The sequence below is a fragment of the Macaca nemestrina genome, chromosome 12 (assembly GCF_043159975.1).
Source record: "Macaca nemestrina isolate mMacNem1 chromosome 12, mMacNem.hap1, whole genome shotgun sequence".
Taxonomy (NCBI): domain Eukaryota; kingdom Metazoa; phylum Chordata; class Mammalia; order Primates; family Cercopithecidae; genus Macaca; species Macaca nemestrina.
The window spans coordinates 41,809,229-41,825,747 of NC_092136.1; the positions used below are offsets into that span (position 1 = coordinate 41,809,229).

The window sequence follows — 16,519 nt, forward strand, 5'->3', positions numbered from 1 at the left end:
ACCATAAATGAGAGGCCTCAGAAAATTTATAATCATTGTGGAACGTGAAGGGAAAGCATACACCTTCCTCACGTGATGGTAGGAGAGAGAGAGAGAGAAAGGTGAGGTGCCACACACTTTTATTTATTTATTTATTATTTATTTATTTGTTTTTATTATACTTTAAGTTTTAGGGTACATGTACACAACGTGCAGGTTTGTTACATATGTATACATGTGCCATGTTGGTGTGTTGCACCCGTTAACTCATCATTTACATTAGGTATATCTCCTAATGCTATCCTTCCCCACTTCCCTCACCCCATGGCAGGCCCCAGTGTGTGATGTTCCCCACCCTGTGTCCAAATGTTCTGATTGTTCAACTCCCACCTATGACTGAGAACATGCGGTGTCTGGTTTTCTGTCCGTGCGATAGTTTGCTCAGAATGATGGTTTCCAGCTTCATCTGTGTCCCTACAAAGGACATGAACTCATCCTTTTTTATGGTTGCATAGTATTCCATGGTGTAAATGTGCCACATTTTCTTAATCCAGTCTATCATTGATGGACATTTGGGTTGGTTCCAAGTCTTTGCTATTGAGAATAGTGCCGCAATAAACATACACACTTTTAAATTATCAGATCTCGTGAGAACTCACTCACCATCAGGAGAACAGCAAAGGGGAAATCTACCCCTGTGATCCGATCACCTCCCACCAAGCCCCTCCTCCAACATTCAGAATTACAATTCAACGTGAGATTTGGACAGGGACACAAATACAACCCATATCATTCTGCTGCTGGCCCCTCCCAAATATCTTGACCTTTTCACACTGCAAAATACAACTATCATTCCTCAACAGTTCTCTAGTCTTAACTCGTTTCAGTAATAACTTAAAAGTCTACAGTCCAATAAGTCCCTTCTGCCTATGAGCCTGTAAAACCAAATCTCTCTAAGATATAATGAGAGTACAGGCATTGGTAAATGCTCTGATGCAAGCCCAAAACCCATCAAGGCAGTCATTAAATCTTAAAGCTCCAAAATGATCTCCTTTGACTACATGTCTCACATCCAGGCCATGCTGATGCAACTGGTAGGCTCCCAAGGCCTTGGGCAGCTCTGACTCTGTGGCTCTTCAGGGTACAGCCCCAAGGCTGCTTTCACAAGCTGGCACTGAGGGCTTGTGGCTTCTCTTTTCTTTTCTTCTTTTTTTGAGACAGAGTCTCGCTCTTGTCGCCCAGACTGGAGTGCAGTGGCGTGATCTTGGATCACTGTAACCTCCACTTCCTGAATTCAAGCGATTCCCCTGTCTCAGCCTCCCAAGTAGCTGGGATTACAGGCACTTGCCATCATGCTTGGTAATTTTTGTATTTTTAGTAGAGACGAGGTTTCACCATGTTGACCAGGCTGGTCTTCAACTCCTGACCTTAGGTGATCCATCCGCCTTGGCCTTCCAAAGTGTTGAGATTATAGGTGTGAGCCACTGTGCCTGACTGGACCTGCAGCTTTTCTAGAGGCACAGTGCAAGCTGTCACTGGATGTAATATTTTGGGGTCTGAAGAATAGTGGCCCTCTTCTCAGAGTTCCACTAGGCAGTGTCCCAGTGGGACCCTGCGTTGGGGCTTCAACCCCACATTTCCCATTCGCACTGCCCTAGTGGAGGTTCTCCATGAGAGCTCCGCCCATGCAGCAGACATCTGCCTGGACATCCCATTCAGGAGTTTCCACACATACTCTGAACTTTAGGTGGAGGTTCCCAAACCTCAACTCTTGCCTTCTGAGTAACTACAGGCCCAACACCATGTGGAAGCTGTCAAAGCTTGGGGCTTGCAGTCTCTGAAGCAATGGCCTGAGCTGTGCCTTGGCCCCTTTTAGCTACAGTGGAGCTGGAGTGGCTCAGATGCAGGCCACCATGTCCTGAGGCTGCACAGAGTGGCTAGGCCCCAGGCCTGACCCAGGAAACCATTTTTTCCTCCTAGCCCTTGGGACCTGTGATGGGAGGGGTTGCCTTTACATTCTCTGAAATGTTTGGGACACATTTCCTCTATCAATTTGGATATTAACAGTCAGCTCCTTTTACTTAAGCAGCTATCTGCAGTCAGCTTGGGCTTGAATTTCTCCTGAGAAAATGGTGTTTTCTTTTCTACCACATAGCTGGACTGCAAATTTTTCAAACTTTTATGCACTGTTTCCCTTTAACATGTACATTCCAGTTTCAGATAATCTCTTTGTTCATGTATATGAGATATGAGTGTACACTTTAAAAAATATTTAGGTCGCATTTTCAATGCTTTGTTGCTTAGAAATTTATTCTACCAGATACCCTAAATCATCTCTCTCAAGTTAAAATTTCCACAGATCTCTAGGGCAGGGGCAAAATGCTGCTACTCTCTTTGCTAAAGCATAGCAAAAGTGACCTTTACTCCAGTTTCCAATAAACTCCACATCTCTATCTGAAACCACCTCAGCCTGGACTTCATTGTCCACATCACTATCAGCATTTTGGTCAAAACCATTCAACAAGTCTCTAGGAGGTTTCAAACTTTTCCACATCTTCCTATCTTCTTCCACATCCTCCAAACTATTCAAGCCTCTGCTTATTACCCAGTTCCAAAGTTGCTTCCACATTTTCAGGTATCTTTACAGCAGTACCCCACTCTTCTGGTACCAATTTTCACACTGTGCAATTCTCACACTGCTATGAAGAACCACCTAAGACTGGGAAATTTATGAAGAAAAGAGGTTTTGTTGACTCACAGTTCCACAAGATTAACAGGAAGAATTACTGGGTGTCCTCAGGAAACTTTCAGTCATGGTGGAAGAAGAGGAAGCAAGCACCTTCTTCATATGGTGGCGAGACAGAGAGAGAGAGAGAGAGAGAGAGAGAGAGAGAGCGCAACATGGGAAGTTCCTCACACTTTTAAACTATCAGATCTCATGAAAACTTACCCACTGTCACAAAACCAGCAAGGGCAAAATCTGCTCGCATGAACCATTCATTTCCCAACAAGCGCCTCTTCCAATTTGACATGAGATTTGAGTGGGGATGCAAATGAAAATCATATCGATGGCCATCTTTTCCCTGTTTCCTCATATGGTTTTCCCTCTCTACATGTTTGTGTCCATATTTCCTCTTCCTATATGGACACCAGCTATATTGGATTAGGGTCCCCCCATTTACTTCATTTCAAATTAATTAGGTTTTAAAATATATCTAAATATGGTCACCTTCTGAGCTACTGAGGTGTTAAGATTTTAACATATGAATTTGGGGGCTACACAATTTAGCCTCTAACAATACCTGTTGATACATTCTTGTTTTTAAAATGAAGTTTTGTGGATGAAACTTGATCTATGAGAGGACAAGTGATTTTTCCATGATAAAGTAAGTCTTCAGTAGTGCAGAAAAGTATTAAGATTCAGAAAGGGATGGCATTGACAGAAAGTATACATTATTCTATAGTGACTCTAGAAAAATTATTTAATCAGAAAAACTAAATAAAGAATTGAGGTTTCTCCTCAGTACCATTCACAGATATTTATGATTGATTAAAAACCTGAATATAGTAATTAAATTTCTGAATAAGCATTGGGGAAAAAAATCTCTTAATGACATACCATGACATAAACCATTAAGAACAATATTGGTACATTTAACACTTTAGTATTTTTCTCACTTGCTTGTCTCAGTATTCCCCTGCAGCCCATTTTCAGGCTTTGAAACCTCCTTAGGAAACTCTGCAAGATGCTTGAGTCCTTAAGGAGTTCACTGATTAGATCATCTTTATGGAAAATAGTCATTGACTCATAAATGGGTGTTAATATCTTATTTAATATTCACAAAACACTCTGACCTTAACTTGGCTTATATATTTCAATTCATAGGTGATAAATAACACTCAGCGAGAGGGTTAATATTTGACTAAATCTGTACAGTGATGACATCATGTGAAGTGAGAGACTTCAGATGATTCAATAATCAAAAATCTTGGCCAAGCATCTCATACTAGAATACAGTCAAATTTCAACCTTGAAGCATTTTAGTATCATACAGAACTAAAATTATTATGAGATCCTTTTCCAGAAGATAATTAATGTTATTCTAAAAACCAAAATCTATAATCTTTTGTTTCAGAAGAATAGCATGTTGATAGGTTTGGAAAAATAAAAAGAAATAAAAATAAAATCAAAGTCATGTAACTGTTACTCACCCTAGTTAGCACCAAGCATAAGCTTCCTCATCACATCACCAGTAAGTGTTTCAACTCCAACATGTAAATTTCTCAAAGTATAATTATTCTTAATTATTTGTCATATTCGTGAGACCGAGATTCTTGCTTGTGTTTACTGAAGCATGAATCTGTCTTCTATTCTTTAGACTTACTGCTTTTATTTTCTTTTGAATAGCAAATTCAGTCAATTGTAGCACATATGACTCTTCTTAAAAGCTAAAATGCATTGAAGACTTCAGAGGTATTTAGCAGAACACAGCAGTCCTTTTATATTATCTTTTTACTGTAGGTAAAATGGACATTTTAAAATATGAGAGGTGAACAATGACAAAAATATTTCAACTGGCTGGTTCTGTGTTGTTAAAATTATACCAGATCACTCTGCTAGAATTAATCTCTGCAAACATTTTACTTTTATTATGGCTCTTTGTATTAGCACATTTATGTAAAAGTCTAACTCACATTGTGAGTTTCTTGAGGAAAGAGGTTTTTCTCTGTCACTTTTCATATCTTCCATAGTTTTACTTGGTCCTGATGCTCAAATTATAGAATTAAGGAGATGTTAAAGGTATAAAGGAAGGAGAGAAGCTGTAGGATATATTATTCTTAAAATAATTTTGTGGGATTTTTTCTGTATCAAATTGAGGCTTTATTTTTCTGATATTTGCTTACTTGAAAAATCATAAAAACTGTAATTTATTAAAGCTCCTAGTAGGTACCAGAACTTGTGCTACGAAATTTGTGTGGAGAAATAGGAACACTTTTAAACTGTTGGTGGGATTGTAAACTAGTCCAACCATTATGGAAAACAGTATGGCGATTCCTCAAGGATCTAGAACTAGAAGTACCATATGACCCAGCCATCCCATTACTGGGTATATACCCAAAGGATTATAAATCATGCTGCTATAAAGACACATGCACACGTATGTTCATTGCGGCACTATTCACAATAGCAAAGACTTGGAATCAACCCAAATGTCCATCAGTGACAGACTGGATAAAGAAAATGTGGCACATATACACCATGGAATACTATGCAGCCATAAAAAAGGATGAGTTTGTGTCCTTCGTAGGCACATGGATGCAGCTGGAAACCATCATTCTCAGCAAACTATCGTAAGAACAGAAAACTAAACACCGCATGTTGTCACTCATAGGTGGGAACTGAACAATGAGATCACTTGGACTCGGGAAGGGGAACATCATACACCGGGGCCTATCATGGGGAGGGGGGAGGGAGGAGTGATTGCATTGGGAGTTATACCTGATGTAAATCATGAGTTGATGGGTGCTGACCAGTTGATGGGTGCAGCACACCAACATGGCACAAGTATACATATGTAACAAACCTGCATGTTATGCACATGTACCCTAGAACTTAAAGTATAATAATAAAAAAAAAAAAGAAATTTGTATATATTATCTTCTTAAATCCTCATGACAACCCTATGGAGTCAATCTTATGATTTTCATTTTACAGCTAAGGAAAATCAGGCAGGATAAATAAATAAATAAATAGAATTCTTAATTCTATTCAATATTCCAACGTTGTATCTATGTAATGTACTTATATTTACTGCATCTTTTGCATGCCATTTTAAGAAACTTTTAATTTTGATAAGATAAATATTAGCCTCCAAAATTATTCTATACAGCCCTTTTACATTTCTCTATTTACCATAACAAATGTTAATGCACTGTTGTTTTCTGGAATGTTTATATTCATAGATTTCAGGCATTTGATTATATAGCTTGTATTAGTCTGTTTTCATACTGCTTGTATTAGTCTGTTTCATGCTTATAAAGACATACCTGAGACTGGCTAATTTACAAAGAAAAAGAGGTTTAATGGACTCACAGTTCCACGTGGCTGCAGAGGCCTCAATCATGGCAGAAGGTGAAAGACACATCTTACATCACAGCAGACAAGAGAGAATGAGAACAAAGCCAAAGGGTTTCACTTATAAAATCATCAGATCTCGTGAGACTTATTCACTACCAAGAGAACAGTAGGGGGTAACTACTCCTATGATTCAACTATTTTCCACCAGGTCCTTCCCACTATATGTGGGAATTATGGGAGCTGCAATCCAAGATGAGATATGGGTATGGACATAGAGCCAAATCATATGAAGCTGATACTCTTTTTATTAATCTTTGACATTATAGGCAAAAGAAAGCAGCAATCCCCTCCATATAATGCCATAAATGAAGCCTACTAGTTATCTGTAATACTATCTAGTCTGACTTAGTTTATTCCTAGTCATTAGTGTTCAAGGCTGTTGTAAAATTGAAGTCTGATAATCCAATTTGATTAACAGATAGGTATGCTTATATAAATGTTAAGTTCAAGGAAGGATATACTTCTTTTTTCCCTCCAGAAAAATCAGTATTTTTAGATTTCTTTTGGATAAGGATTCAGTAAATTGATTTTTATTCTGAGTTCTCATAATTTATATGAAGTAAATCTTTATTTATATTATTTGGAGGAAAAGTGGAAGGCTGGCGAGGCTAAAAGATCAGATAATGAGAAAATATTATTTATAAAACATAAGGTTAAAAAACTATTAATTTCCTAAATATTAAATGTATTATTTAGTAAACATACCTCCACACACAAATGTACATACATATATGTACACACTCTTATAACATAGCTTAACATGATTACTGTGTATATGTACATAGATGTGTTTTTATTTGGGTACTCTGATGTCAGGTGCAGGTATATTTATAATTGTTTTATTTTTCTGAAGAACTGATATTGTTATTATTCCATAGTATATTTCTTTGTTTCTTTGAAAGTTTTGACTTCCAGCCTACTTTGTAAGCCTACAAAATAAGTGGACCAATATATACGGGTTTTTAATCTTTTTGTTATACCTAAAGTAGCCATATATTTGAATCAATACATTGCTTCATAATTATCTATCTAATTCATGAAAAAAAGTGTCATTTATCAGAAATGTAAAATTTGTTGGAGGAGTAAAATTTGTTGCCATCACCAAGATGGCAGAATTGGAAGCACAAGACTCTCCTCCCTGCATGGAAATATTAATTCAAAACAATATATGAACCACTTAACATAAAGTATGAGTGAGTCAGGGAGGAGGCAGCAAAAAGTAATATTTCTTTATGCAGTTGAAATGATCGCATTGTCAGCTTAAAATATACATTTATAAATATAAGATGTTTTATGTAATGCACATGGTAACTATAAAGAAAATACAGAAGATGCACAAGAGAGAATGAGAAAGGAATCAAAGCATGTCACAATAAAAAAAAATGAAACATAGAAGACAGCAAGAGAGGAAAAGAACAATAATCATCGCCAAAGCAATAAGACATGAAAATCTACAAAACAGACAAAATACAGTTAACCAAATGGCAGTAGTAATTCCTTCTCTATCAGTAATCATTTTACAGGTAAATGGACGAAATTCCCCAGTCAGAAGACACAAAGTATCCTGATAGATTTTAATAAACATTAAAAACAAAATCCAACTATATTCTCCCTATAAGAGATTCATGTTATATTTAAGGATATATGTAAATTGAAAGTGAAAGGATGGAAAAAAGATATCCAATGCAAATGGTAACCATATGGGAGCAGGAGTGATCATACTTATATCAAACATTAACAGAACTGAAAGGAAAAATAGACTACAACACAATAGCAGTAGGATATTTTAATATCCTACATTCAATAATGAATAGAAAACAACACTGGATGGATCTAACAGACTTGTACCAAACTTTACACCTATGAAGAACAGAATACACATTCTTCTCAAGTGTGCACAAGATATTTTTCAGGATAAATGTTAGGCCACAAAACACATTTTAACATATTTAAGGTTGAAATCATAGTGAGTAACTTCTGTTACAACAATGGAATGAAACTAAAAATCAAGAGCAGAAGGAAAACTGAAAAGTTCATAAATGTGACAATTAAATCAGACAAAAAAAAAAAAATGAAAGAAATGGTATCCAAATAGGAAAATAAGTCAAACTATCTTTCTTCACAACAATATGATTCTATTTCTAGAAAACCCTAACGACCCTACCAATAGGCACCAGGAACTGACAAATAACTTCAGTACGGTTTCAAGATGAAAAAATCAATGTATAAAAATCAGTGGCATTTTTATACACCAATAACCTTCAAGCTGAGAACCAAATCAAGAAAGCAATCCCTTTTAAAATACACACACACACACACACACACACACACACACACAAAATGTAGGAATGCATCTAATCAAGGAGGTAAAAGAGCTCTACAAGGAGAATAAAACATTGCTGAAAGAAATCAGAGATGACACAAACAAATGGAAAAACATTCCATGCTCATGAATTGGGAGAATCAATATTGTTTAAAAAAAAAATAGCCATACTGCCCAAAGCAGTTTACAGACTCAACACTATTCCAAACTACCAATTTTATTTTTCGTATAATTAGAAAAATCTATTCTAAAATTTGTGTGGAACCAAAAAGGATCCCCAACAGCCAAAGCAATTTTATGCAAAAAGAACAAAGTTAGAAGCCTCACATTACCTGACTTCAAACTATACTACAGGGCTACAATAATAAAAGCAGCATAGTACTCATACAAAACAGACACACAGACTTGTGCAATATAAAAGAGAATCCAGAAATAAAGTTACACACTTACAGCCTTCTGATCTTTGACAAAGTTGACAAAAATAAGCAATGGAGAAAGGATTCTCTAGTCAATAAATGATGTTAGAATAGCTGGCTAGCCATATGCGGAAGGACGAAACTGGCTCCCTACCTTTCACCATATACAAAATTAACTCAAGATGGATTACAGATTTAAAGGTATAACCTCCAACTATAAGAATCTTTAAAAGAAACCTTGGAAACACCATTCTGTATATCAGCCTTGGGAAATAATTTATGACTAAGCTCTCAAAAGCAATTGCAACAAAAACAAAAATTAACATGTGGGACCTAATTAAACTAAAGAGCTTCTGCACAGCAAAAGAGACTATTATTAATAAACAGACAACCTACAGAATCACAGAAAATATTTGTAAACTATGGATCTGACAAAGATCTAATATCCATAATCTATAAGGAGCTTAAACAATTAAGCAAAGAAACAAATAACTCCATAACAAATAACTGCCCATTCTCACTTATATGGGAGAGCTAAACAGTGAGTACACATGGATATAAAGTAGGAACAATAGCTGGCCTGGCATAGTGGCTCATGCCTGTAATCTCAGCATTTTGGGAGGCTGAGGTGGGTGGATTGCTTGAGCCCAGGAGTTAGAGACCAACCTGAGCAACATGCCGAGACCTCATCTCTAAAAAAAGGAATAAAAATAAAAATAAATAAAATTCCAAAAATTAGCTGGGTGTGGTGGTATGTGCCTGAAAGTCCCAGCTTCTTGAGAAGCTGAGGTGGGAGGATTGCTTGAGCCCAGGAGATTGAGGCTGCAGTGAGCCATGGTCATGCCACTGCACTTCAGCCTAGGAGACAAAGCAATACCTTGTCTGAAAAAAAAAAAAAAAAAAAAAAAAAGATGGAATGGGAACAATAGACACTGGGGACTACTAAGGGGGAAACAAAAGGATGGGGGAAGGGCTAAAAGAAAACCAAAACTGTTGTGTACTGTTCTTATTATCTAGGTGACAGTATTATTTGTATTCCAAACATTAGCATCATACCATATCCCCACATAACAAACCCACACATGTACTCGGCTGAATTTAAAATAAAATTTGAAATTATTTTTTAAAAATAAATTAAACAGCATGCCCCCAAGCAACCAATGGGTCAAAGAAAAAAATCAAAGGGAAATTAGAAAATATTTTGAGACAAATGATAACAGAAAACATAGCATACCAAATCTTACATGATACAGAAAATGTAGGCATTAAATTATATTGTGCACCTTATTTTTATTATTATTACATTGTCAAATATAATAAAATATACAACTCACCATAATGTAGAATCAGTGTTTGGAATCCTGAGCTTCTTTTTCTACAACTAGATGGTCCTATCTGTAGTTGATGGGAGACAGTGACAGATCATCAGGCAATAGATTCACATAAGGAATGTACAACCTAGATCCCTAACACAGGAAGATCACAACAGTATTTGCATTCTGATGAGAATCTAATGCTGCCACTGATCTGACAGGAAGTGGAGCTCAGGTGGTAATAAGAGTGAGAAGGTGCTGCTGTAAATGCAGAGGAAGCATCGCTCACTTGCTCACCGCTCACCTCTTGCTGTGCAACCCACTTCAAAGAAGAAGGAAGAAGAAAGAAATAGAAGAAACTAAGCCCAAATGTATCAAAACGAAGGAAATAATAAAGATTAGGAGCAGAAATAAATAAAACAAATAATATAAAATATTTAAAAAGAAATCAACAAAACTGATATTTGATGTTTGAAAAGATCAACAAAATTAAAATACTCTTAGCTATGTTTACTAATTGAAAAAGAGAGAGGATTCAAATAACTAATATCATAAATGGAAGAGGAGACATTACAACTAATGTCACAGAAATTTTAAAAAAAAAAGACTGTAGGAGACAAATATGAACAATTATTCACCAAGAAGTTGAATAACCTGGAAGAAATAAATTCTTAGAAATATACAACCTACCATGACTGACTTACAAAATAATATAAAATCTGAACAGACTTATAACTGGTAAAATGATCAAATCAGTAATCAAAAATATCTCAACAAAACAAAAAAGCTCAAGACAAGATGGCTTCACTAGTGAATTCTACCAAGCATTTATTTTATTTTATTTTTAATTTTGATTTTTGTGGGTATATAGTAGTTTTATGTATTTATGGGGTTAAAAAATTAATGCCAAGCTTTATTGAACTGTTCCAAAATTTTGAGAAGAGAAAATATTTCCAAACTCATTTTACTAGGCCAGTATGACTCTCATACCAACATCAGACAAAAAATTAAAAAAAGAAAGAAATTATAGACCAGTATCCCTTATAAGTATTAATGCAAAAATTCTCAAAAAACTAACAGTAAACCAGTAGAAAGTTACACGATCATTTCAACTGATGCACAAGAAAAGCATTTGACAAAATTTGACACCCTTCCATGATAAAAATCACTCAAAAAACTAGAAATAGAAGGATGCTACTTTAACATAATAAAGTCCACATATGAAAGCCGACAACTATCATAGTCAACAGTGAGGAACTAAAAGAATTTTCTTGAAAATTATTAACAAGGCAAGGACTGTCACTCCCATCACTTCTGTGCAACATAGTACTAAAAGTTTTACAGCCCTTAGGAAGGAAGGAAGGAAGGAAGGAAGGAAGGAAGGAAGGAAGGAAGGAAGGAAGGAAGGAAGGAAGGAAGGAAGGAAGGAAGGAAGGGAGGGAGGGAGGGAGGGAGGGAGGGAGGGAGGGAGGGAGGGAGGGAGGGAGGGAGGGAGGGAGAGAGGGAGACAAGGAAAGAGGGAATGAGGGAAAGAAAGAGGCACCCATGTTGGAAATGAAGAAATAATATTATTTACAGAGGACATGATCTTGTACACAAAATACTCTAAATTTTCCACACATAGAAAACAATAAAGAGCTAATAAATAAATTCAGCAATATTGCAGCATACATGATCAACATACAAAAATCAGCTATACACTAACAATGAACAATCTGAATAAGAAATTGTAAAAAACTAGTTTCTTTATAATAGAATAAAATACTTAAGAATAAACTTAACCGAAGAGGTGAATTATTTATACTCTGAAAACTACAAAACATTGCTGAAAGAGAATTGCTTGAACCCAGCAGGTGGAGGTGGCGGCAGTGAGCCAAGAGCACACCACTGCACTCCAGCCTGGGTGACAGAGCGAGACTTCGTCAAAAAAAAATAATAATAAAATAAAAATAAAAATAAAAAATAAAAAATAAAAAAAAAATGACTAGACTTTACACCAATAATAGAATAGAATAGAATAGAATAGAATAGAATAGAATAGAATAGAGTAGAATAGAATAGAATAGAATAGAATAGAATAGAATAGAATAGGACTAGAATGCTCAGAAAACCCTTGTGTATATGATCAATTGGTCTTTGATAAAGGTGCCAGGAATACACAACAACGAAGGGACATTCTCTTCAACAAATGGGCTCTAGAAAAGTAGATAAATTTTTTTATCCTTCAGCACTTTAAGGTTGTTATCCTACTATCTCATGGCCTGTAATGTTTCCACTGAAAAGTCTGCTGCCAGGCATATAGATGCTCCATTGTACATCGCTTCTTTTCTCTTGCTGCATTTAGAATCCTTTCTTTATTCTTGACTTTTGGGAGTTTGATTATTAAATGCCTTGAGGTAGTATTTTTGGGGTTAAATCTGCTTGGTTTTCTATAACCTTCTTGTACTTAGATATTGACATTTTTCTGTAAGTTTGAAAAGTTATCTTTTATAATCCCTTTGAATAAACTTTCTACCTCTCTTTCTCTACCTACTCTTTAAGGCCAATAACTCTTACATTTTCCCTTGTGAGGCTATTTTCTAGTTCCTGCAGCAGTGCTTCATTTTTCATTCCTTCTTTTTTGTCTCTTCTTACTGTGTATTTTCTCTCTTCCCTCCCACCTTCCCTTCCTTCCTTCCTTCCTTCCTTCCTTCCTTCCTTCCTTCCTTCCTTCCTTCCTTCCTTCCTTCCTTCCTTCCTTCCTTCCTTCCTTCCTTCCTTCCTTCCTTCCTTCCTTCCTTCCTTCCTTCCTTCCTTCCTTCCTTCCTTCCTTCCTTCCTTCCTTCCTTCCTTCCTTCCTTCCTTCCTTCCTTCCTTTTCTTCTCTTTCTTCTCTTTCTTTCTTTCTTGAGATGGAGCCTCTCTCTGTCGCCCAGGCTGGAGTGCAGTGGCATGATCTCGGCTCACTGCAACCTCTGCCTCCTGAGTTCACACCATTCTCCTGCCTCAGCCTCCCCAGTAGCTGGGACTACAGGCACCCGCCACCATGCCCGGCTAATTTTTTGACTTTTTAGTAGAGACTGGGTTTCACCATGTTAGCCAGGATAGTCTCAATCTCCTGACCTCGTGATCCACCCACCTCGGCCTCCCAAAGTGCTGGGATTACAGGCGTGAGCCACCGCACCCGGCCCTGACTGTGTATTTTCAAATAGCTTGTCTTCAAGTGCGCTAATTCGTCTGCTTGATTCATTATGCTATTAACGGACTCTGATGCATTAGTCAGTATGAGAATTGCATTTTTCAGTTCCAGAACTTCTGCTAGATTTTTAAAAATTATTTTCATATCTTTGTTCAGTTTACCTGATAGAATTCTGAATTCCTTTTCTGTGATATCTTGAATTTCTTTGCATTTTCTCAACAGGGCTATTTTGAATTCTCTGTCTAAAAGGTCACATATCTCTGTTTCTTCAGAATTGATCCCTGGTGTTTTATTTAGTTCATTCTGTGAGGTAATGTTTTCCTGGATAGTGTTGATCCTAGTAAAAGTTCTTTGGTGTCTAGGCATTGAAGAGTTAAGTATTTATTGTAGTCTTCACTGTCTGGGTTTATTTGCAGTCATTCCTTTTGGGAAGACTTTCCAAATATCTGATAGGACTTGAGTGTTGTGATTAATCTGTCTCTAGGAGGCACTTTAAGCCTAGTAACACATGCAGTTCTTGCAGATTCAAAGAGATACCACCTTGATGGTCTTGGACAAGATCTGGGAGAATTCTCTGAATTACCAGGCAGGGACTCTTGTTGTCCTGCCTTCCTTTCACCCAAACATAGGGAGTCTCTCTCCCTTCTGAACCATCTACAGCTGGGCATGGAGTGACACACACCACCCTATGGCTACCACCACTATGACTGCACTGGGTTAGACCTGAAGTCAGCAAAGTATTGGGTCTTGCCCAAAGCCTATTGTAACCACTCTCAAGTCTACTGCCTATGTTTGCTCAAGGCCAGGGGACTCTACAATCAGCAGGTGACAAAGGCAGCCAGGCCTGTGTTCTTCTCTTAAGGGTATGAAGTCCCTGGGCAGTAGGTGAATCCAAAACTGCCCTGCATGAGTCAGGGAACTAGAGTCAAACACCTTAAAAGTCTATCTGGTATTTAATCGTATTGTGTCTGGCCTTGCCCTCAAACCACAAGACACAGTCCTTCCCACGCTTTTCTCCCTTTTCTAAAGGCAGAAGAGGTCACCCTAAAGCCACTGCCAACTCTTGCCATGAGGAGCACTGCCAGACTACCACTAATGTTCCCTTAATGCTCTTAAGTCAGCTTGTGGTGAACGTTGCCTGGCTTGGAACTCATCATTCAGGGCAGCGGCCTGCCCTCCCCAGGGCAGGTCCAGAAATGCTGTCCAAAAGTCAAGTCCTGAAATTGAAGACCCCAAGAGCCTGCTTGGTGCTCTACCCCACTGTGGTGGTGTTGGTACCTAAGGTAAAAGACGAAGCCCTCTTTACATTCCCCTCTGATTTTCTCCAGTAGAAGGAGTTTTGCCTGGTAGCCATCACAGTTGGTAATGTGCTGAGTCTCACCTGAAGCCAACAAGTCTCAGAGGCTCACCAAGGCCCGAGATGTTGTAGCTGGGTATTGCTGATGGTTATTCAGGACCCAAGGAATCTTCAGTTAGCAGATGATGAATGCTGGCAGGACTGGGTCCTTTCCTTCAAGGCAATGGGTTATTTTCTGGCCTAAGGTGTGTCTGGAAATGTCATCTGGGTTCTTGACCCAAGAAAGGGGACCTCATGACTCTGCTCAGTGCCCTATTCTGCTGTGGCTGAGATAGTATCGAAGATGCAAGATGAAGTCCTCCTCACTCTTTCCTCTCTTCTCCTCAAGCAGAAAGAAGGGTTGTTTTGGAGCCAGGAGCTGTGCAGCCTGAGAGGGGTGGTGCCAGTACTCCCTTGGCCTCCCCAGCTGGTGCCTCAGTATGTCACGTGTCCCTACTACTCAGTCCACTGTCTCTGGTTTATCCCTAAGACTTGCCTAAGGGTTTCAGTCCTTATGGATTAGACTGCCTTTCAACTTTACTTACAGACTGAGGGCACTTTGGCCCTTGGTGGCAAGGTTTGCAGGCATTCCTTTTCTGATCGCTGCAATGGGCTATTCCCTTCTGACCAGGGCTGGTTTAAATGCTTCTAACTCTGTGAGCGAGGTGTCAGTTAAGTTTGGTCTGTTTGTTTGTTTGTTTGTTTGTTTTTTGGTCTAACAGAACAGCACTGAGTTCAATGCCTTACAATTACTTTGTTCTTCCGTCCCCAGTGCCCAGAGAGGCTCTGCACTGCACTGCAGATGCTGCGGGTGGGGGAGAGGTGGTGTTGGCATTCAGGACTGTTTTTTCTATCCCTTCAGTGACTCTTTCAGGGATATGAAGTTAAAATGAGGTACTATGAGTACTCACATAATTTCTGGTTCTTATGAAGGTTTTTGTTTATGTGAAGAAAGTTTTTTTACTTGGGGTCCTTAGTGGAGCCAGGGGGTGATGATCTGTGGAGCTTTCTATTCTGCCATCTTGCTCCTCCTCTCTCTGGAACCCTTTTGAACTGTTGGTAGGAATGTAAAATTGTGCTTTTGCTATGAAAAACAGCATGGAGTGTCCCTAAAAAATCAAACATAGAACTACCCATCTAACCCAGCAATCTCACTTCTAGGTATTTATCCAAGATAATTGAAAAGAGAATCTTGAAGAGATATTTGCACTCCCACGTTTGTTACAGCATTATTTACAATAACCAAGAGGCAGAAACAACCTAAATGTCTATCAGAAGCTGAATGGATAAAGAAAATGTGATATATGCATACAGTGGAATATTATTCCATCTTGAAAAATAAGAAAATCATGCCATATGCTACAACATAAATGAACCTTAAAGACATTATGCCAAGTGAAATAAGTCATTCAAAGATGGACAAAACCTACATGATTCCACTTATATGAGGTATCTAAAGTAGTCAAATTTATATAAGCCGAAAATAGAATGGTGGCTGCCAGAAGCAGAGAGATAAATATGAATTTGCTGTACAATGGATATGTTTTCAGTCATGCAAGATGAAAGAGTTCTAGAAATCTGTTCTACAACAATGCACAGATAGTCAATAATATTGTACTATGTAATTAAAAATTTAATGGAGTGTATTTTATGTTACATGTTTTTTACCAACATAAAAATAAAATGTAGAATATTTTTAGGTTCACTTAGTATAAATATGACTTTTTTCTGAAATCAATTTAGACATTATGTTCAATTTTATTTCGTTAGCTTTCTAATGTTCTGTTTGATATGAGAGTGTTTGAATTTTACCAAATATGAAAATGTAACATAAAC

The 16,519-nt window shown here is 37.6% G+C and overlaps 1 long non-coding RNA gene across 1 annotated transcript in view; it reads right to left on the minus strand.

Moving 5' to 3' along the window:
* The window catches only part of LOC139357327 (uncharacterized), a 74,920-nt gene extending 64,667 nt beyond the window's left edge, over positions 1–10,253 (minus strand). The window contains exons 1-2 of the long non-coding RNA XR_011610311.1: positions 10,192–10,253; positions 6,074–6,125 (exon numbers count right to left, since the gene is read on the minus strand). This is a non-coding gene — a long non-coding RNA (uncharacterized lncRNA). The remainder of the gene's footprint in view (positions 1–6,073; positions 6,126–10,191) is intronic.
* Positions 10,254–16,519: the final 6,266 nt, after the last annotated feature.